The sequence below is a fragment of the Nicotiana tabacum genome, chromosome 8 (assembly GCF_000715075.1).
Source record: "Nicotiana tabacum cultivar K326 chromosome 8, ASM71507v2, whole genome shotgun sequence".
Taxonomy (NCBI): domain Eukaryota; kingdom Viridiplantae; phylum Streptophyta; class Magnoliopsida; order Solanales; family Solanaceae; genus Nicotiana; species Nicotiana tabacum.
The window spans coordinates 135,674,134-135,698,084 of NC_134087.1; the positions used below are offsets into that span (position 1 = coordinate 135,674,134).

At 39.7% G+C, this 23,951-nt stretch overlaps 1 pseudogene; it reads right to left on the bottom strand.

Annotated features, from left to right (window-relative positions):
* Positions 1-1,116: 1,116 nt before the first annotated feature.
* LOC142163329 (UDP-glycosyltransferase 73C3-like) lies at positions 1,117-1,878 on the bottom strand (annotated as a pseudogene).
* Between the last annotated feature and the right edge of the window lie 22,073 nt (positions 1,879-23,951).

Consider the following 23,951-nt stretch of genomic DNA (forward strand, 5'->3'; position numbering starts at 1 on the left):
GAAAGTTTTTTTCATTCTTTTGTTTCACTTATTTAACAGTTTATCTACATTATGTCTTGAATTGGCATGTTCATATCAGGATAGTGAAAGTGAAGCTGAAGGCATGGCTTTGATAAATCAGAAGAAAAAGAGTACAACTGTCACTCTAGAATACAATTGCAAATGCAGTAAAAAAGAACTTAGTTGTCACTCTTGAAACTGATAAAGCTAATATAATCTCGACATAATTAGAGAGATAGGAATATATTTTTTATCAATACCTTTGTCATCCCTATCAATTTTTTGCTGTCATAATTTTTTAGCTTATCTCAGCTAAAATCTAATAAGAGAATCACATTACATACTTGTTTCATTTTAAGCTTATTTGAAATTCTTGTATTTCTATGATGAGAAATGTCAAACTGAGGTGAGAAGATCCATTATTTTTTACTGCCTTTTTTGCAATTTGTCTCAGTTCTTTAGGTCTTTTCTCCTCTCAATTCCTTCTTTCTCTTTGGTCACCAAAACTTTTTTATGACTTTTGTTATGTCTTCCTTACTCATTTGCAATTTAGACATCTCTTCCTTGACCAAATATACAACTTCCTAAAATCCAACACCTATACCTATCTGCAATACATGTACTGAGTACCTCTCATTTAGAAATTGCTCGGCAAATAAAGGCCATGTGATCATAGGCACACCAACCATGGGCGAAGCTACGTTGGTCCAAGGGTGGTCAACTGACCACCCTTTGCTAAAAAATTATACTATGTATAAGGTAAAATATTATTTGTTAATGATTAAAAACAGACTTTGAACACTCTTGCATAGCCCACTGGCAAAGGGTGTTACTGAATTTTCTGGCTTTGCCACTGACACCGACATTAATTACTTCATGATTTGAATTCCATCCACAGTGAGTCAAGAACCCACCAATTGCAGGTTGTGACAGAATTAATACTTGTGATGGCAAGACACGATGAAAAGCCCTCCTACTTTTGTTCTTTTCTCAAGCCCATTTTCCAATATCCAGTTCTCTATTGGTGCTTGTCCTTCCCCTACTTTTATGACTAAAATGAATGGATGACCTCACGCTTCCAAGCCTAAAACTAGGTCCACAAAATGTAAAATTATAGTATTGCCGAGGCTCCCAAGACATGCATACACAATAGACTCAGGCTACCAAGATTCAAGCCATTTCTTCAAACATTCTTCTCTGTCAGATGATGCCTTATTCCCTCTCTGAGCTTTATCTAGGTTTTTAGTGTTACAAAAAGTCAAAGGTCCAATACACCAAACTCTACCATCTTTATGTTTTCGAAAATTATCAACATACCTTGGTTCCAATGCCTCGAAAGTATTAATTACAACACCGTAGGCTCTTGCTTCAACTGCTCATATTTTCTTACGGATATCTTGCATATAAATAGTTCCTGGATTGAATTGTCCAGGAAGCTGAGCTTTAGCGACTTCAATTCTATCTGAAAAATGAGGAATGACAAGGGACCTTGATTCAGGGATCTTGTTTTAATCCTTTATAATGTATAAGTTATGCATGGACAGTTGAGTTAAGCAACTCATTCCATCTAAAATTATTCTTTGAATCTAAAGTTTATCTGATGTCTCAGCAGTCCAAGAAAGATTCTTATCACAAATAAAGTAACTTGGCTTAGGTTTCATCTCTTCAAGCAGCTTTAGCTTGATCTTGTAGCACAGCAAGTGCAGTAGTGAAATTTCTAACAAGAGCCATAGAGGGAAGAACATCCAGACATTCACATCCCTCAGGCAGTCCTGCTTCTTTGGCTAGAAACTTGAGTTCAAGTAACCGAATAAGGTGTCCAGAGACAATAACCCGATCAATTAATGCACTTAATCGAATAGCATTAAGAGGTGTCATGACTAAAGTGACTGTCACACCTCAATGTGCTAACAATATGGCCATGCCCACCATGAGTATGATAGGACTTGTAGTAAGTAATGGTACCAAAACATAGTTAAACTCTGCTAATGCTGGCTTTGTAACCTTTTTCTAGTAAGAACTGAAAACTGTAGTATTAGATTATTCAGCTGTAAATCAAAAAAGGTAAAAGGTGGATTTATAGTAATGGTAGTATTTGTTAAGGCAGTGATGTAAGAGCTTACATATACAATAATTGATCTTCATTAGGTGCCAGATATTATTAGCACATAATAGTATTTATTGTTGTTATCTATATATTACTGTAGTTTTTGTTTTGAATTTATCTTATTTCCAATATTGTAGGAGTTTGTTGGTTAGTTCCTTGATTTCTCGTTTGTTCCACTATAGGAGGAGTACTATCTCAATATCTCTATTATAGTCTTGTGTACATATTCAGTTCATGGTCATTCAATAAAATCATCTTTTAGTTCATCTCGCTCATTCATTATGTGGTATCAGAGTAGTCTCCTTGCCTCTCGCAAGCTTCTTTTCAATCCTCTGACTACCACCACAGGCTCACATTAAAAAGGTCCCCCAATGTAACAAATGTTGACTCCATAAACAGTAACTTTAGTGTTATTGTTAAATTAATGTGTCATTCAATAAAATTATCTTTTGTTTTATCTTGCTAATTCATTAAAGATACACGGGATTTCATATTCAATTTTATTATTATGTTTCATCTTTTTTGAAAGCATAAGTCATTGTTTTGTAGCATCACATGTATAAATCATTATGACCGGGATGTAAGTTATTTAATAGTTATGATCATGACAACCGCACATTTCATTATAGGTTGGTTATATCACAATGTCTCTTCATTTAAATGTACATGATAGCCAATCCATCTTGGTTATAATATACATCAAAGCATTTCTACCTCATAGAGTTTCGTATAATTATATGGGGCTCCTCGCACTGGGATAAAGCTAACAAGACAGAAACCATCCACTAGTTACAAAATTCCAAAAAAAATATTGAGAGGGCTAGCAAAATGAGGAGCAAATTAAATACTCCAATTTGTAAACTACTCATATTTCTATTTAGGGAGTTGAGACTACAATAGCTTCATGAACCATTCGCCACTTACCGACCATATTCCTAATTCTACAGCTAATCAATCTTGTCCACATTAAGCACCAGATCTATTAGGTCACAAAACGTATAGTCACTTTTAAGAATAAAGATGATAATTGGAGTAGGTTAACAATATCAAATGATGTCTTTTAGAAATATTTTTCATTCACGAATTAAACAACAACACATAATTATTTTTTAGTCAATCATTTTTTTATGGAAAACGTCTCTCTGTACAAAGAATAAGTGTGGGGTCTAGTAGTAAATTAATACAGTTGTAATTAGTAGAAGTAGATAAGTTAGTTAGTTGGTTAGCTATTATAATAGTGTACGTAGTTAGCATTGTACAATGATTTTCTATTATTCTGTTAGTGCTTCTCAATATACGGAAATGGCCTTTTTCTCCACTAACTTTCTTCTTCTCTTCTGGCATGGCTGAGCTCTTCAAGATAGTATCATAGCACCCAGGCTAGATCGGTTTGCTCACCAACATTGTAAGAGAAAGTTTACCAACTCAACTCGCTATTTGTTCATGACTTTGCTATTTTAGCCATTTCAGCTAAATACTTACAATTAGGGTTTATTTTTTTATCTCAATTTCTGATGCAATTCGTCAACAAATTCAAAATATTCACTTCTATTTTTATGTTTTTTTTATTTAGATCTGCTTTAATCATGAAATTTGACATAAGTTAATACAAAATCAACAAATTATGATGGCAAATGGCGAAAGAATCTCTACTCCAGCTCCTCATATACAAGGTTCTGTACTAATTTCAATTTGGCTTCAAGGTTCTGAAAATTACTCTATTTGGAGTACGTCAACGAAAATTGTGTTGCATGGTAAAAACAAATTAGGATTTGTTCTAGGAACTTGTAGAAAAGACATGTATGATCTTAGATTACATGAATTCTTAGACAGATGCAATGCTATTGTATTATCTTGGATAATGAACACCGTGTCTCAAAGTCTAATTAATAATGTGATATATGCATCTGATGCTTATAAGGTTTGGGAAGATCTCAAAGAGAGGTTTGATAAGGTAAATACCTCTAGAGCCTGCTATCTGCATAAGGAAATTTCTTGCCTTACTTAGGGAATATCATCTATGTCTGTGTATTTTTCAAAACTCAGGGAGATATGGGAGGAGTATGAGACACTCATCCTCCCTCTTGTCCAGAATCCACTATACATGTTGAACACTACCAGTTACAAAAGCTATACAAGTTCTTAACTGGTTTGAATTAATTTTATGAAAACGCAAAGGATCAAATCCTTATTACATGCCCACTGCCAATATAAATCAAGCTTATACCATGACAGTGAATGTAGAAAGTCAAAAGAAGGTGGTTATGGATTTAACGCTAGTGTTGGTACTGATGCCAGTAAAGCTACTGCTCTACTAAGTAGTAAAATGAATAATAGTAGTGGTTAAACAGTGGTGGAAACAATAATTACAAAGTTAGAAACAATTTCAACTATTGAAGGCTTGTGGTTCAGTGTGACTATTGCAAGCTCAGAGGTCACACAAGGGACAACAATTACAAGTTACATAGATATATAGCAGACTTCAAGTAGAAAAAGAAAGGAGGAGCACCCAACACTTATGCTAACAATGTGATTAATATAGGAAATCAAATATCATATGCACAAAGCTCTTCTCAGCATGTATCATCTGTCTCTACACCACCAATTCCAGCTCAGTTCTTCACTCCAGAACAATATAATCTGATTCTGCAGAGGCTGAATAAAGCAAAGGAAGGAGAGCCTATGGCTAATGCAACACAAATGAGGACATCAAGTAATACTACTGCCCTAATATCTAATCTAGTTGACAATAATTTGCTAGTAGTCATAGGGTCAATCAATCATACGGTACACAAGCTGCTTAACAAGTTTAACAAATTATAACAAATGAGTAAGAATACAATTCGCTTACCTTCTGGAGATCAAGTTGCTATAAATAAGACATAAGGATCTCATATATTTCAAGATTAAACAATTTGAGATGTACTATATGTCCGAGAGTTCAAATACAACTTACTGTCTGTTTTAAATATCACTACGGAGTTACAACATCGTGCAACATTTTTTCCTTATTTCTGTCAATTTCAGGAACTCTCAAGTGGGAAGGTGATAGTGATTGGTAGAGATGAGTATGATCTCTATATTCTGAAAAACAAAGGTACTACAAGCCCAAAGCAAGTAGCTGCCATCTAGAATACTCATTCATATATAAATATCATATACCGAACCTTGGAAAAGTGTCAACAAGGAGCCCAACACTTCAAGGGCTGCAACTTGCTACTCCAGCTCTGGCTCATGGAGCATCTTCAAAGGGGTGAATATCGGCAAGAGATTCAGCGTAGAGACTGGGATGATCATATAGCCTTTCATCAACCAAGACGAATGAACTACATACCCAATATGTTTGCTCAGCTAGAAGATGCCAATGGGTGGGTGGAGCTGTTTGAAAATCTAACTAAGGATCAAATACAATGGATGTTCGAGTGGTTCCCTACTGAAGAGTTCATCGCCCGATCCAGGGACACACCATTTCTGATATTGATCGGTTTGAGAGGAACCTACCCTTATGTCCCTCTCCGAGTTATGAGACAAGCTGGTAGGAAGCAGATTATACCAAGGGTCGACAAGATGAGTCACTTCCGGGATGACTTGCAAGCTGATGACAGTCCTTATAAGTACCAAGCTCAGCATATGCGGCATTGCAAGATCATCATAGGAAGAGATATTATCAAACCAGACAGATACCATGCTGCCTACACCCCATACTATTCAGGCTAGCTGAAGGATAATCGCAATGGTCTGGGCCAACCTGGGTTTGTTTGAGGTCACAGAATCATCGATGAAAGGGCTGAAGCACTGGTCAAATACAACCAAATGCGCAAGAGGATTCAGGAATGTGAAAGCGAGCACCGTGAGATTCAAGAAGCCCACCAAAAACTGATTGAAGAGTGGAAAGACATGGTTGTCAGTGCCAACAAGCGATTAGGATACCTGGAACGAGGCTTAGTGGAGCTGGAAAGGAAGTTTCTCAAGAGGATCGAGAACTGCCAGAATGCTAAAGGAAATGAGGGTGGACACCTGGCCAGAGCCTTCCTGCTGCTGGGACTTCGCGAGCTGGTGAAGCTGTTCGATGGAGACAAAGATGTCGAGTCTAGGGAAGGTCCTTCTGGGACCAAATAGATAGGAGTTTTCTTTTACTTTATGAAATGTAATAAGGCCAATAGCCACTAATGACATTTTATTCCTTGTTATTTAGTGTCATTTTGAGATTCGTCTACTTTTTATCAATAAAATGAGGCATTTAGCATTCTAAGTTCTCCAAATCAATTTGTCGCTAGGCCTACCTCGGGCACAACGAGGCTCCCAAATTAGGACGCGATTTACATTCTTGCACTATGTGTTTAAATATCGCAACACTTTCTTATAATCCCCACTGACTTATTACCTTTTTGTTTTTACTTTTTGTTTATTTACTCCCCTCCCCAAAGGTTAGTTCGTGCACTCTGCCATCGTCATCATATTCCACAAGATCAAAGGGCCCTCCGCCCACTCCTCTTCCTAGTCCTATCAGAAGCAGGAACAAAGGAAAGATGGAAGATTTGAACAACACCAGAAAGGAAAACTCAACTGAACGGGTAGAGGTCACTCATGGTGCTCAGGTTTCCAAAGAAAGTCCGTCCCAACTCGAGCATAAACTGTTAAAATTTCAGGAGGAACTTGATCAGGTCCGGAATCTGGCAAACTTGTCATTTTCCCTCACCACTCCGGATGTCAATTTTCCAAACGCTCAGAACCCCACGCATCCACAAAACATCCCAAAACCACAAAACCATCCCGCTCCTCACCACCACTGCAATACATGCCTCACATCCAGTAATACTCCACTGCTCATCCCAGAACCTCTGAATTCCACAAATGACCATTTCCACCATAACACCCCCATCTATATGGAAACCATGCCACACTTTACCCAACCTGTCTCAAGCACACCCGAATCTGATGATAAAGACTCACTCATTAGGAACCTGGTTGCAGAACTCAAGAAATTGACTAGTCGAATTCAGGGTGTCAAAGGAAGTAAGGGGATTGAAGGGTTGAACTATGAAGATCTTTGTATACAACCGGATGTCAAACTGCCCGAGGGGTACAAACCTCCTAAATTCGAGATGTTTGATGGTACCGGGGATCCGAGAGTCCACTTGAGAACATACTGAGACAAGCTGGTCGGAGTAGGGAAGGACGAAAGGATTCACATGAAGCTTTTCATGAGGAGTCTGAAGGGAGATGCTCTATCTTGGTACATTAGCCAAGACCCAAAGAAATGGTCGAACTGGGTGAGTATGGCATCCGACTTTATGGACAGGTTCAGGTTCAACACAGAAAATGCACCGGATATGTTCTATATTCAGAACTTAAAGAAGAAGCCCACGGAAATATTCCGCGAGTATGCCACTCACTGGAGATCAGAAGCTACTAAGGTCAGACCTGCTTTAGAAGAAGAACAAATGAACAAGTTTTTCGTCCGGACTCAAGACCCGCAGTACTATGAAAGGCTAATGTTGATTGAGAGCCAAAAATTTTCCGACATCATCAAGCTAGGGGAAAGGATCGAGGAAGGCATCAAAAGTGGTATAGTTACAAACTTTGAATCTTTGAAAGCTACCAATAAGGTTTTACAGTCTGGTGGTACGTCCAAGAAAAGGGACGTAGGTGCCGTAATGGTTGCACAAAGAGCCAAATCCCCTATCAAATACCAAGCCTATCCGATACCTCCACTCACATATCAGCCTGCCCTGAATTACCAAGCACCCTCACCCTTTTACCAAACTCTACCACCTACTTACCAATCACCCCCACCTCCCACATATCAACCTACTTCACCCAGATATTCTCAACCCGCACATGTCTACTAAGCCTACAATGCTCAGCCATCCCACTATTAATCACCTCTCACACGCTAAAACATTCCTAGACCTCAACCAAATTTTGACCGTAGACTCCCCAAATAGTATACTGCCATTGCTGAACCAATTGTCCAGCTGTACGAAAGGCTCAAAGTTGTTGGTTATGTCACCCTTATCCCTGCTATAACCCTGAAAAACCCTTCTCAATGGGTCAATCCAAATAAATCATGTGCATACCATTCCGACATGAAAAGGGCATACCATTGATGAATGCCACTCTCTGAAAGACAAGATCTAGATTTTGATTGATAACAAGATCATTGTAGCAAAGGAGCCTACTCCAAACGTCCGCAACAACTCTCTGCCAGACCATAAGGGTGGAGGTGTTCACATGATTGAAATAGAGGATGATTGGGATCCCCAAGGATCAATCGGTTTAATCATAGAAGGTGACGAACTAAAGAAGCCAATAGTCACCCTTAATCCCCTTTTAGTCCCGACTCAGCCTTCTGGGGATGCCGAGGTAAACATGTCTGTACCATTTGAGTTTTAAGCACCACCCCCCACAAAGACGCCAACACCAATTGAGGTCGAGTTTGGGTCTCCAGTAAACGCACCCGCACCGTTTGAAGTTGCGGTTTTACCCTCCAAAATACATGCTCCATTCGGAATAAAGGTTCCCATCCCAGTAACATTGTCGGCCATAACACCGTTCCATACAAATGCCATACCTTGGGATTACACAGCCGAGGCGAGAAAGAAAGGGAAAGCTAAATTTGGGGAAACAGTTGTAGCACAGGGTATGACAAGAACCGGCAGGGTTTATACTCCGGAGCATTTAGCTGAGTCGAGTAAGCAGGCGATTGACCATCACTGAAATCGGGCCCAATGATCTCTAGAGAAAGATACAAGCCAAGGAATACTCAGTCATTGATCAGCTAAACAAAACACCGACATAGATTTCTATCCTAGCTTTGCTGCAAAGTTCTGACGTACATAAGAATGCCTTGTTGAAGGTGCTGAGTGAGGCATATGTACCAAGCAACATCACCGGAGGAGAAATGGCAAACATGGTAGGACAGGTATTGGAAAGTCACAAGATTACTTCTCATGAAGATGAGCTGCTACCAGAAGGGTTGAGTCACAACAAAGCATTGCACATCATCGTACAATGTGAAGATTATTTTATCACTAGGGTCCTGATTGATGGAGGGTCTAGCCACAATATTTGTCTGTTAGTAATACTCAGAACATTGGGAAAGGGTTTGCATGAGATCAAGGATGGGGCCATCAACGTGAAAGCTTTCGACGGTTCCCAAAGATCCACCATTGGGGAAATCAGCCTGTGTTTGCAAATGGGGCCTACTTGATTCGACGTTAATTTTCCGGTTATAGATGTGCCGACATCTTACAACTTGTTATTGGGACAGTTGTGGATTCATGCCGCTGGGGCCGTAGCGTCAACACTGCATCGGGTGGTAAAATTTGAGTGGAACCACCAAGAAGTGATCATTCACGGCGACGGGAGCAATCCCATATACAGTCGCCAAACCATCCTGGAGATTGGAGGAAGGAGAAAGATAGGCAGGGAAACCTATCACCACATCGAGCGAGTCAACGCCGTTGACAAAGACAAATGGTGGGACAACAAAATTGAAAGCATATTGAACTGGAGCAGATATGAGCCTGGCAAGGGACTTGGTAAGAACCTCCAAGGAATCGCCAAGCCGATCAAACTGAAGAAACATGGCACCACTTTCGGTTTGGGATACGAGTAAACTTGGGAGGAATTCAACAACTGGTCGCCACCATGGTGCGGCCCATACTACCCGCTGGAGCAGCCAATACCACATTTGGAGCAGACTTTCCAGTCGGCCGAAATTATCTATGGGTCCGAAGATGAGGAAGCACTGGCAGCAATGAGGAATTTATTCCTAGAAGAAGATGACATGGATTGTTGTGTCATTTTCGAGGAGGAGGGGGAGGAAGGCCCTTCCATATAGTTCATAAGCCGAGGAGCACGCCTCAACAATTGGACCATCAGAACCACCAGAGCTCGGAAAGCCTCGGGGTAGCAAGGCTGAACAAAGCATCATGCACTATCTTTTATTTTTACTAGTTGATTTTCCTTTCACATTTTTGAGTTTTCGCAATAAGATCTTCCAATGTTCAAAACAGTTATGAAATTTATCAAAGCATTTTGGTTTCCTTACAAATCTTACTCTTATTATTTTCTCTCATTATTTAACTTATACAACATTACTATTACCTATCTTGATGAACCAATGGCTGTGACATGTAACGAGACAACGCAACAAATGGGCATATATTCAGAGGAAGATGATATACCGGAAGAGATTGTTAAAGAGGTCAAAAATTTTGAGAACAGACCTAAGTCCAACCTGGACGAGACCGAGATTGTTAACTTGGGAGATACAGAAAATATCAAAGAAACTCGGATCAACGTCCACGTATCGCCATCAGAAAAGAAGGAGTACACAAAATTTCTAAAGGAATATGAGGACATATTCGCCTAGTCGTATGACGACATGACTGGTCTGAGTACATCTATCGTAGCTCACAAACTGCCAACCGATCCAACATGTCTGCCGGTAAAGCAAAAGCTTAGAAGTTCAAGCCTGACATGAGTCTGAAAATCAAGGAAGAAGTCACTAAGCAGGTCAAAGCTAAGGTCATCAGGGTAGTAGAATATCCGACGTGGTTAGCCAATATTGTGCCGTTCTCGAAGAAGGATGGGAAGGTCAGAGTCTGTGTCGACTACCGGGATCTCAATGGGGCTAGTCCAAAGGATGACTTCCTCTTGCCGAACATACACATCCTGATCGACAATTGCGGCAAGCATGAGTTGCAATCATTTGTAGATTGCTTCGCTGGATATCATCAGATCTGGATGGACGAAGAAGATGCTGAGAAAACGGCTTTCATTACGCCGTGGGAGATGTACTGCTACAAGATGATGCCATTCGGGTTAAAGAATGCAGGGGCCACCTACATGAGGGCCATGACTACTATTTTCCATGATATGATACACAAGGAGATTGAGGTGTATGTAGATGATGTCATCATAAAGTCCAAGAAAGCCACTGACCACATGGAAGTTTTGAGGAAGTTCTTCAACAGACTAAGAAGATACAAATTGAAACTGAACCCCGTGAAATGTGCATCTGGGGGTTCCTGCCGGAAAACTACTTAGGTTCATTGTGAGTCGCCGAGGGATAGAACTGGATCCATCTAAGGTCAAAGCTATTCAAGAACTGCCACCGCCAAAGAATAAGAAGGACGTAATGAGCTTCTTGGGAAGACTTAACTACATCAGCCGGTTTATAGCACAATCTACAGTCATTTGTGAGCCGATCTTTAAGATGTTTAAAAAGGACGCCGCTACCACATGGATTGATTATTGCCAAAAAGCTTTCAACAGAATCAAGGAATACCTATAAACACCACCAGTCTTAGTTCCTCCTGAGCCGGGTAGACCTCTATTACTCTACCTTACAATATTGGACAGAGCGTTCGGTTGTGTTCTGGGGCAGCATGATGAAACAGGGAGGAAGGAGCAAACCATCTAGTACCTCAGTAAGAAGTTCACCCTGTACGAGGCTCGGTATTCTCTATTAGAGTGCACCTATTATGCTTTGACTTGGGCAGCTTAGAAGTTGAGGCACTACTTCTGTGCCTATACTACATATCTCATATCAAGAATGGATCCCATGAAGTATATCCTTCAGAAGCCCATGCCCACTGGCAAGCTGGCCAAGTGGCAAATCCTGTTGAGTGAATTTTACATTGTCTACATGACTCAGAAAGCAATCAAAGGACACGCACTAGCAGATCACTTTGCTGAAAATCCCGTGGACGAAGAATACAAACCCCTGAAAACATATTTTCCTGATGAAGAGGTATCATTCATAGGAGAAGACATTGCAGAATCCTATGACGGTTCGAGAATTTTTTTCGATGGAGCAGCAAATTTGAAAGGAGTTGGCATAGGAGCAGTCCTAGTATCAAAAATCGGTCAACATTATCCAATATCTGCCAAGCTCAAGTTCCCGTGCACCAACAACATGGCCGAGTATGAAGCCTACATCTTAGGGCTCAAGATGGCCATTGACATGAACATCCAAGAGTTGCTAGTAATTAGGGATTCAGACTTGCTTATACATTAGGTCCGAGAAGAATGGGCGACCAAGAACTCCAAGATACTCCCTTATCTGCATCATGTGCAGGCGTTGAGAAAGAGGTTCACAAAGACAGAATTCCAGCATGTTCCCAGGGTCCAGAATGAATTCGCCGATGCACTGGCTACCCTATCATCCATGATACAACATCCAGACAAGAATTTCATTGATCCCATTCCAGTAAAGATCTATGATAAGCCCGCTTACTGTACTCATGTCGAAGAAGAAGCAGACGGAAAGTTTGGTTTCATGATATCAATGAATAATTGGTAAAAGGAGAATACCCAGAACTCATGAACGCTACTCAGAAGCACATGCTTCGGAGGTTATCCAACAATTTCTTTCACAGCGGAGGAATCCTATACAGGAGGACTCCTGATTTGGGATTACTAAGGTGTGTCGATGCAAAGGAAGCATCCAGGCTATTAGAGGAAATTCATGCAGGGACCTGCAGTCCACATATGAATGGCTTTGTTTTAGTAAAGAAAATACTCCGAGCTGGTTACTTTTGGATAACTATGGAAACAGACTGCATCCAGTATGTCCGAAAGTGCCACCGCTGCCAGATACATGCAAATATGATAAAGGTGCCTCCAAACAAGCTTAATGCAACAAGCTCACCTTGGCCGTTCGCCGCCTGGGGAATGGATGTTATCGGACCAATCGAACCCGCCGTATCAAACGGACACAGGTTTATCCTAGTAACAATTGATTATTTCACCAAATGGGTTGAAGCAGCATCTTACAGGGCAGTGACTAAGAAAGTCGTGGCGGATTTCGTCCGCGACCGTATCATGTATCGGTTCAGGATTCCAGAGTCAATCATTACTGATAATGGCTCCAACCTCAATAGTGATTTGATGAAATCCATGTGTGAAACCTTCAAGATCAAACACAAGAATTCTACAGCTTACAGACCTCAGATGAACAGAGCCGTAGAGACCGCCAACAAGAATATCAAGAAGATACTAAGGAAAATGATAGAGAAGCATAAGCAGTGGCATGAGAAGCTATCGTTTGCTTTATTGGGATACCGCACCACAGTCCGCACATCGACAGGGGCAACCCCCTATATGTTGGTCTACGGTACAAAGGCAGTCATTCCCACTGAGGTAGAAATTCCTTCCTTAAGGATCATACATGAAGCATAGCTCGACGACGCAGAGTGCGTGAAGAGTCATTACGAGCAACTAGCTCTTATAGACAAAAAGAGAATGAATGCAGTTTTCCACGGCCAGCTCTATTAGAACAGAATGTCTAGAGCCTTCAACAAAAGAGTCTAGCCGAGACAATTTACACCGGGGCAGCTGGTGTTAAAGAAAATTTTTCTCTATCAAGATGAAGCCAAAGGGAAATTCTCTCCCAACTGGTAGGGTCCGTACATGGTTCACCGGGTTCTGAAAGGAGGAGCCCTCATACATGTAGAAATGGACGGAGAAGTTTGGCCAAAGTCGATCAATTTAGACGCAGTCAAACGATACTATGTGTAATCTTTATGCTTCCCTTATATGATGTAATTTGAACTACGCCTGACTCGATTCCCGTTTAAGAGGGGATACGTAGGCAGCCCTATTGGTTCAATCACAATTCAATAAAATTTTCATTTCCCCCTCAATGGAAACTAGGCCAGAATTTTGAGGAGGGCCCTCAAAATTCCGAAGTGATTTCAGCCATTCGCCGCAAGCAGCCGTCATAAGCAGCAACCCAGTAAACTGGGGCAAAATTTTGAGGAGGACCCTCAAAATTTCGGAGCAAGAGAAGTTGCAATGTCTTGAACCACGTCACAGTCGTCGGTTCATCTAAAGAAAACTATTCTTAATTATGTATTTATGTTACATTTTCTTTACTAAAATCATGCATGTTTATTTCTGAAATCGCTCTATTTAGCAACGCTACCCCAATGATACGGGCAGTATCACCAGATCAAAATCGAGCAGGTCAAGCAAAGCCAGCAGGGATACAAACTAACCTCCCCCTTTACAAACTCACGACTTTTTCTTTGGATGCATGCACTTGAGTTGCAAAATCATCAAATATACTATACGCTCACTCACAAAGTTTAGGAATACAACTCTCTGAACCATTGCGCTTGCTCGCAACTGCTGTGCACACACAACAGTGTCCCCAGCAGGCACAATATCCCCAGCAATCACGATACCACAATCCGCTATCAACTAAGAAAACTCTATTGCCATTTGCTATTTTTACTTCCAGCATAAGGCTACCATTCTGCCTTCCGAGGTTAAGCTCTACCTCCATCTACATTCTCTGCATTGCATAAGGCTACCATTCTGCCTTCTGAGGTTAAGCTCTACCTCCATCTGCATTCTCTACATTGCATAAGGCTATCATTCTGCCTTCCGAGGTTAAGCTCTACCTCCATCTGCATTCTCTACATTGCATAAGGCTACCATTCTGCCTTCCGAGGTTAAGCTCTACCTCAATCTGTATTCTCTGCATTGCATAAGGCTACCATTCTGCCTTCCGAGGTTAAGCTCTACCTCCATCTGCATTCTCTGCATTACATAAGGCTACTATTCTGCCTTCCGAGGTTAAGCTCTACCTCCATCTGCATTTTCTTGCATTGCATAAGGCTACCATTCTTCCTTCCGAGGTTAAGCTGTACCTCTATCTGCATGGCTGAAAGATTGCCACCTCTAAATCTGTATGGCTAAAAGATCACCACCTTTACATCTTGTATGGCTGAAAGATCGCCACTTTATTTACATCTTGCATGGCTGAAAGATCGCCACTTTATTTACATCTTGCATGGCTGAAAGATCGCCACTTTATTTACATCTTGCATCGACTGAAAGATCGCCACTTCATTTACATCTTGCATCGGCTGAAAGATCGCCACTTAATTTACATCTTGCATTGGCTGAAAGATCGCCACTTCATTTATATCTTGCATCAACTAAAAGATCGCCACTTTATTTACATCTTGCATGGCTGAAAGATCACCATTTCATTTACATCTTGCATCGGCTAAAAGATCGCCACCTTATTTACATCTTGTATTAGCTGAAAGATTGCCACCTTATTTACATTTACACTGGCTGAAAGATCGCCACCTTATTTACATTTGCACTGGCTGAAAGATCGCCAAATCATTCAAAGACATCATTGTTCGGAGGCACCATTTTCATAGCCCGAGAACGCCATGCCATGGCCTGAGGACCCCTCTTATCTTTTGCATATCATTATTCAAAGGCATCATAGTTCGAAGGCATCATTCTCATAGGCCGAGAGCACCATTTCATGGCCTGCAAATCCTTATTATATGCTTCATGGCCCAGGACGTCATGGTCTGAGGACATCATCCTAACCGTCCAAAGACAATATTTCATGGTCCAACGGGAACTTGCATCATGTTTAAATTTCCGCACAACACATTGTTAATTTATAGGTAAACCGACGAGCAATGGCCGTCTCAGCAGGAGCAATCCCGCTCCAGTTCCCGTAGCCCTATTAGACTATAACCATCCATCCTAACCCAAATATCGCGTCTGTCTTGGAAAATCTCCATCGGCATATTCCGCCGACGGATCTTGGACTACATATGGCCTGTTTCTTGTAAGACCAGGGATATGTAGGTATCTCAGGAGTCAGATCTTGGTTAAATTCTACAAACCATTCCGTTCGGTCAAAATTGGCCATCATATTTTACCCGATAACTCTTTCATCCTTCCCGGGTAAAGAGGGGCAGTTGTTGATACTCAATTTTTCCCTGTATATTTTTATATGAAAAATACTTTCAAAATAGCATACGTATGCATATATAAGCATGTCCAAGTGTTTTATTATTTTTCCAATTTTTAAAAGATTTTTGAATCAATTTATCGCCTTATTTTATCAGAAAAAACCAATAATTATTTCCCAAATTATCATTTTTGGTAAAGCCTTTATTGAATTCTCATATTTATACCAAAATATAGCTAATATAATTTTTTCACATTTTTACAGATTTATTTAGCCTTTTAAAGTTAATTTGCATATAATTGCAATTTTAGCCTATTTGAAGATTTAATTGTGTTTATAATTACAAATTTGATTACAGTATTTTTAATTTAATATTTACATATTATTAATTGATTTAGTACCTTTAATTTATTTTCAGAAATTATTTTACTATTTTTGGAAAATAAATAAGGGAAAATGGCTATTTAAATGTTAGCCCCGTTTGTTTCAATTTTAGCCTTATTTGAGCCCCAAATGAACCCAATTCCCAATCTCAATTCCCCAGCCCAATTTTAATTTAAACCCGACCCAGACCTCTCTCATCCTGGCCGTTGATCTCTGAGATCAACGGCCCCTATTCACTCTTACCTTTTTTAACCCAAACGACCACCCTAACCTTCTCATTTCTCACCTACCATCCGCCTCTGAACTCTCAAACTCTCTCGAACATTCCCAAACCCTAACCGCTTCTTACCACCACCTCCACCTTGAAACCCACCGGAATCCATGGTTTCTCAGGCTGTGGGAGTCTTATACTCACCTTTTCTTGCTCTCACACGCCTGATACCTGAAGATTCAAGGCCTGACCTCGAAGGTTTGCACCCAGACCTCTATCGATTCAAGGTTCCACGGCCATCTCCGTCTTTACTCCGGCGTACCATGGTGGTTTGAGCCTGATTCCGACCTCTCCGACTCAGATCGGGGACCTTTCAAAGCCTATCTCACTTCCAGGGTTCTTTTGAAACCCTAACCCTTCGAGGTTTTCTCCGATTTCCTTAGATCTGTTGTGTATCTGTGCTCTCCTTGAGTTTTCAAACGATTTTCCTAATTTTTCTTTCAAAAATTACTTTCAAAACCGCTTCGTTTCCGATCTAAGGTTTTCTGAAAATGTTTAAGTGTTTCTCTGACTTTCTCTCCTTTTTCTTTTGTGTTTATTTTCCTCTACTGTGTTCTTATGTTTTCTTCTACCTTTTATGTTCTTCTACTGAGTTTTTACACTCCGTTCTTGTATGTTCTTCTACTGAGTTTTTACACTCCGTTCTTGTATGTTCTTCTACTGAGTTTTTACACTCCATTCTTGTGTGTTCTTCTACCGAGTTTTTACACTCCGTTCTTGTATGTTCTTTTACCGAGTTTTCCATACCATGCTCTCATATGCTTTTCTACTGTGTTCTTATATTTTTTGTCTTCTACTATGTTCTAGCATGTTTCTCCTACTGTATTTTCCTGCTAAGTACTTAAGTTTCCTTATTTTTCTTCTATTAAGCCCTGTTTAAGTTTCTTCTGAAAAATCTCTTAAGCATGTTTCTTTTACTGTTCCTATCAGTATTTTTCTTTTGAGTGCTTCTACTGTGTACCAAATGTTACTTTGCTATCATGTTTTTCTCATGAGTTTCTGTTGATGAAAGAAGCATGCAAGAGGTTTCAACTCTGAAACCTGTGAGCCTGTTTCAACTACTTGCCTTCTCATCTTTGTACTTGATTCAATGTGGAAACCCTAGAATTTGGGGGTTCCGCCAAGCTTGATTATGTGATTTGATTGAACTTAGGGTTTATTTCAAAACCCCTAACTCTTTCAGACCCATTCCTTGCTTTCATATGACTCTGACCATTTGCTAAACTTTTCTATATTGGATTTTCTACTGACTTTACAATGACACTACAGTCTTCCTTCATGTTTAACATGTTCGTATGCTTCTTATATATGATAGACTTCCCTTTAAAATAGCTTCTGAATTTGTGATTAGTTCCTACTTTCCTCTGAATATGTCTAATTGATTCCCTTTCCATTGTTTGCTGATTTCCCTTAAGTTAAAAACCTTTCCATCTTTTGACTCGGTTCATTCATACAAATCTCAGACCCTTTTGATTTATTGGTTGTTAATTGATCTTCTTACCTTATTCGCACAAACCGAGTATTTCAAAAACCCCATCCTTAAATAACTTTCATGTATTCACCCCTAATTGCCTACTTTGCACAAAGTGTTTGATTAGTTTCTTTCCTTAATTGGTTTATATCCCTTTGAATTTGAATCTCTTAACTAAAGGGAGTCTTGTGTTATTGATTGACAATCAGCTCTTCAATTATTTCTTACCTTATTCCTACTTGGTTTTTACACTATAAAAGGGCATGACCTTTCTTCCCATGACAGATGACACAATTCACAATCTCTTCTGAACTCTTACTCACATAATAGAACTCTCTCTTCTTGTCTGCACTGAGGTTTTTACTAGACTACTGCATTTTCTCTATTTGTTTCTTTGAAACTGGTATGTCCTAATTTCAAATTTCAGCATCTCCACAATGTGTTTACTTATAGCTTTCTGCATCTATGTCTACATTACTACTTTTCAGAGTTAAATACTTAAACTAGCATGTTGATTCCATTTTGCTTGTTTCTACTATGAATCCCTATTCCTTATTTCCCTTTATGTACTTTGAGTTACAGTTTAAGACATGGCAATATACAAGTTATTGTTTATGGATTGAACCTGATCCCTTAGGGGATCCTAACCTCTAAACAATGTGTTCCAGTAGGCTTATGGGTGTGCTAGCATCTCCCATTGTTGGGTTATGCCCACTAGCCTGCTTTTTACCTCTTGCAACTCCTCATTCCCTATATCCCCATATGTGCTGTTTCCTTTTCCCTTTCCCCCTTTCAGAATTCTGCACTTACACTCTCTCTTAGTTCTTAAGTTCTGCCCCCTCTTGTGAGCCTTGCCTTGGGACCTTGAGTTCCCTCTGAACTTGGACACCTGAGGGCTGGCCCTTCCACACTACACTTTGGCTTAATTTGGTGATAAATTTGGGTGTAAGCACTACCCGGAGTTCCTATGAAACTCTTAGGGAACTTTGACACACCCAAGTGGGAGAAAGGCTTTGAAACATGATCTTTAGAGTTGGTTTACTTCATACTTCAGACAGGAAGTCTGAATCAGGCTCTCTTTGGTTGTAATTTACAATTTCTGATGTATTTTTCTTTATTTTATTTGGACTGTAATAACTTGTAATAACTTTTAGGGATGGTTAGTGAAAAGGTAAGGGTAACCATGCATGTAAAAGGAGTAGATATCCTGCTCATAGGGAATTTCTGATTTATGCATATCACATAGATATCCTACCTATAGGAATTCTGATGTAGATACTATGCCTCTAAGGAATTCTGCACCCATGTAGATATCATGGTCATATGGAATTTCTGATTTCTGCATATCACATAGATATCCTACCTATAGGAATTCTGCACTTTCATATGTAGATACTATGCCTATAAGGAATTCTGCACCCATATAGATATCCTGCCTATAGGTTTCTGAAATTCTGCTTATAGGAATTAATAACCAAGTCTGAAGCGTCTCACTCGTCTATAAATCTAAAATCATTGTCTAACGTCTGCGGAATTTATGATCTTTTGTCAAAACTCGTCTTTCTTGAATAACTAACAACCTTTTTCTAAAATCAGTATACTTCATCTTTTCTGAAATTAGTAGATATCATGCCTATAGGTTTTCATCTAACACTTAGGCAAGCCATAGGACAGTTTATAAACTGAATCAGATTTTATTAACTACAACCAGCAGGTAGGCCTGATTCGGGCTTCTTATCTGAAATATGCAATAAATTAGCCTGCCCCAACTGTTAAGTTTAATCAGACCCTAATCAGTACGTGTAAGACATGCTAAACTATATGCTTTTCTTTGATTTAAGGAGGTCTGTTTGAGCCCTTTTATCTGTTTATATGCTTTCCCAAACTTGTTATATGTGTTTTGTTTGTCGCCTTAGTATTTTACCTTCTGAAACCACAAATAATCCCAATACCTCCTCCCTCTAGGATTAGTAGTCCCAAGTGCCTCCGGGACTGATAGGATTGGGGCGGGTAATAGCATGCAATAAGTAAACGAGACCATTCTGCGCTTTAATACCTTAACGGGGTGGGAAGGGTAGATATGGATATGATGAACACACAATAACATCACGTGTAGATCCTCACTAAGGAGTGATTACCGGATGTTGTGTGGGGTGATCCATATTATTAATAAACCTAGGACCTCTCCTCCCCTTTCCTTTATTTCTTTTAAATCTTTTTTTAAAACTATTTCTTTTAAGAAAATCAACTCTTTTAGTTCCTTTTTCTTACTTTTGTTTATTTGTAACCATTACGTGAAAATCCCCTCTTATTTGAAGCCTTTATTTGTCTATGTGTTATTTGCACTTAAGTAACAATAATAGTTTGGCCGGTAACCATACTAGTGGATCCTGAGGGGTGCCTAACACCTTCCCCTTGGGATAATTTCAAGCCCTTACCCAATCTCTGGTTACTCAAAACAAATCCCTCCTAGTGTCCTAATGCACTTTAATCATTAAGTGGCGACTCTTCAATTCAAACCCAATTCCCGAAAGGGAACGAGTTGTCCTCCCAAATATCACAAACCCGATTTTCGCGAGAAAAAGAGGGCGCGACAATTATGTTGTTCAGTAGAAGTCATCTTCTTGTTCCTATCCACTATCCAACTATGTGGTGTATGATCATCTTAATCCTACCTACCTGGCATTCCTATCAGCTTACTCAGCCATTGTAGAGCTAAAAACTTATGCAGAATCTAGTTCCAATCCACTTTGGGTGGTTGCTATGAAGTCTGAAATCTTAGCACTTGAAAGTAACAGCACTTGGATAATTGTAGATCTTCCTCCAAATTAGGTCCCTATAGGATGAAAATGGGTATTTAACGTGAAATATAAATCCACATGGGAAGTTGGTAGGTAGAAAGAAATACGTGTAGTTAAGGGCTACAACCAGCAGGAATGTTTGGACTATACTAAAACTTTATTTTTTTGTAGCCAAGATGGTTACAGTAAGGTATGTAGTGGCACTTGCTGTTGCATCACACTGGTATGTTTTTCAAATGGATGTGCATCATGTATTTCTTTAGGGTAATCTATGTGAAGAAGTATACATGAAAATCCTTGATGGCTTCACAAGCCAGGGGAGTATTAGAAGGTGTGTAAGCTTAATAAATCTTTGTATGAAATAGTGATGAGGAAGGTCAGGGCCCTACTGAGTTTAAATGAAATACAAGGTATAACAGTATAGAATAAGATAGTATAATTAAGTGCAACTGTAAGAAGTAACACAGGATTAAAAAAACAACAACAACTATAACAGAGACAAAATAATCACAGAAAGGAATACAACTCAACACAGAGATAACAACCGGGGATCTCCCAAGATACCATCCTGTAGTCCCAAATATAAATGTCCAGTGGATCTCCCGGGTGTCGTCCCGTATTCCAACTCATAATGCGCGGGCATCTCCCAGAATACCGATCCGTAGTCCCAAATATAAATATCCAGTACTGGGGGAATCTACCGGGTGTAGTCCCATAGTTCCAATATAAAAGTGTAGGGAGATCTCCCGGAATACAAATCCGTAGTTCCAAAGTAAACATGCAGTGGGATCTCCCGGAATACCATCCCGTAGTCCCTAAGTATACACACAACAACAACACGAAGAACACTCAATTTAATTCAAATTTTATACCAAGGTAAAATAGGTATTTCTAACCTAGCATGCTGCATAGAATCCAAATAAGGCAATTTGAGAAAATAAGACAATTAAGTCAATTAGACATGCTTCCGTAAGCTAACAATAAGCTTAAATTTCAAGTAGTATAGACAAGAAAAGAAGCACAATTATAGTTAATTAATGAAAACAAGATTTTTAACAATTAACATAAGTACGCACTCCTCACCTCACGTACAAGGCATTTCAAATAGCAACAATAACAAATCCTAAGGGGAGTTCCCCCCCACAAGGTTAGGCAAGCCACTTACCTTGAACCGACTCAAATAATCAACCTGAAACCATGCTCTTGCCATGAGTACTCGACTCCAAATGACCCAAATCTATTCAAATCAATTGCATAATGTAAATATAACTTTAAGTAACTGATTCCACTAATTAATTCTAAGCTAATACGCGAAATTAGAAAAAATGACCAAAACGCCCCCCAGTCCCACATCTCGGAATTCGGTAAAATTTACAAATTCGGAATCCTCACACTCTCACGAGTTCATTCAAACTAAAAGTAACAAAATTGAACCTCAAATGGTCCCTCAAATCACCACTCAAAGCTCTCCAATTAACCAAGCCCTAACCCTTAATTTACCATTGATTTTCCAAATTTCATGCTTACAATGATCAAAATCACCACAATAACGAGATTAGGAACTAAGGACCTTACCTCAATGAATCCCTCTGAAAATCTTCCTTGAAATGGACCCCAAAAGCTTCACCTCGAATGAAACATTGAGAAAAATGGCCAAAAATCGCGAAGGGTGAAATATATACCTTCTGACCCAGGGATTCCACACCTGCGATCATTTCACGCTTCTACGGTCTAACCGACCACACTTGCGGTTTTCACTTAATAGTCTGGGACCACACCTGCGGTCACTTTCTCATACCTACGCCGTCGCAGATGCGTCCAGATGTCCGCTTCTGCGACTCTGCCTGACTCACATCTTGGCCGCCTCTACGGCTTGCTTCCATATCTGCGGGAGTCGCACCTGCGGCCTCCCAACTGCAGATGCAGTTATGACAACAACCATAAAGCTTCAGCTGCCAAACTCATCTCCAAACCTCTCGTTAACCATCCGAAATCATCCCGAGGCCCCCGAGACCTCAACCAAAAGCACGAACAAGTCATATACCACCACCCAAACTTATGTCAATCCTCAAAACACCTAAAACAACATCGAAACATCAAATTAACTATGGATTCATGCTTAAGAACTCCAAAAACTCTCAAATTACGCTTTTGATCAAAACGTCTATCAAACCTCATCCGAATGACCTGAAATTTTGTACACACGTCACATTCAACACTACAGAGCTACTCCAACTTCCGGAATTCCATTCCGACCCCGATATCAAAATCTCACTATTGAAACGGAAACTTCAAAAATTCAACTTTCGGTATTTCATGCCTAAATAAGCTTTGGACCTCCAAAACAAAATTCAAACATGCCCCTATGCCCGAAATTACCCAATTCTCCGACTACAATCCAAATTCTAAAGCTTAAACTCTTTTTTTGGGACTAAGTGTCCCAAAACTCTCTGAAACTCCAAATAGATCCTCTCGGCGACTCACAATAGCAGAAACAAATACGGGGAATGCAGTTAATAGGGGATCGGGGCATAAATTCTTAAAACAACTGGCCGGGTCATTACATTTCCACTGGCTATGTGAAGACAGGAGAGAAACTAGCTGATTTGCTCACTAAATCATTAAATGACACTCGAGTTGACTACCTTGTAACAAGCTGGGCATGATCAATTTATATGCTCCAGTTTGAGGGGAGTATTACAGAATGAACCTAGATGCTTTACATAATGAGTGCAAATTCTTAGTAGTGTACATAACCCATTTATAGATAGCAGATTTGTAGGAATCCCTTTTATTTCTTTTCTTAGTTATCACCTGATGTATATGTAATTACATTGCTTACCTCTTGGAATAATACAACAAGTTATGCTTTCCATTTTGTGCACAATTAGACAATAGCTTAATCACTTTATCTGGTGGAATTGGGTTCCTTAGATTTCTTTCTCTCTGTCATCATTCTTTCCTGCTCCTGTACATTCTATTCTTTTGACTAGTTATTACCTTAATTTATCTTTTACATGCTGAGTTTTGAATAATGAATTATCCTTCCTTGTATTTCCATGTTGAATAAAACTCTTTTCCTACTGCCTTTTTCTTTCATGTTGCCAATGATTCCCGATTTCCATTGCGAAATTTATGAAGAATTAATATCGATCTAGTTAGTTAATATTGCT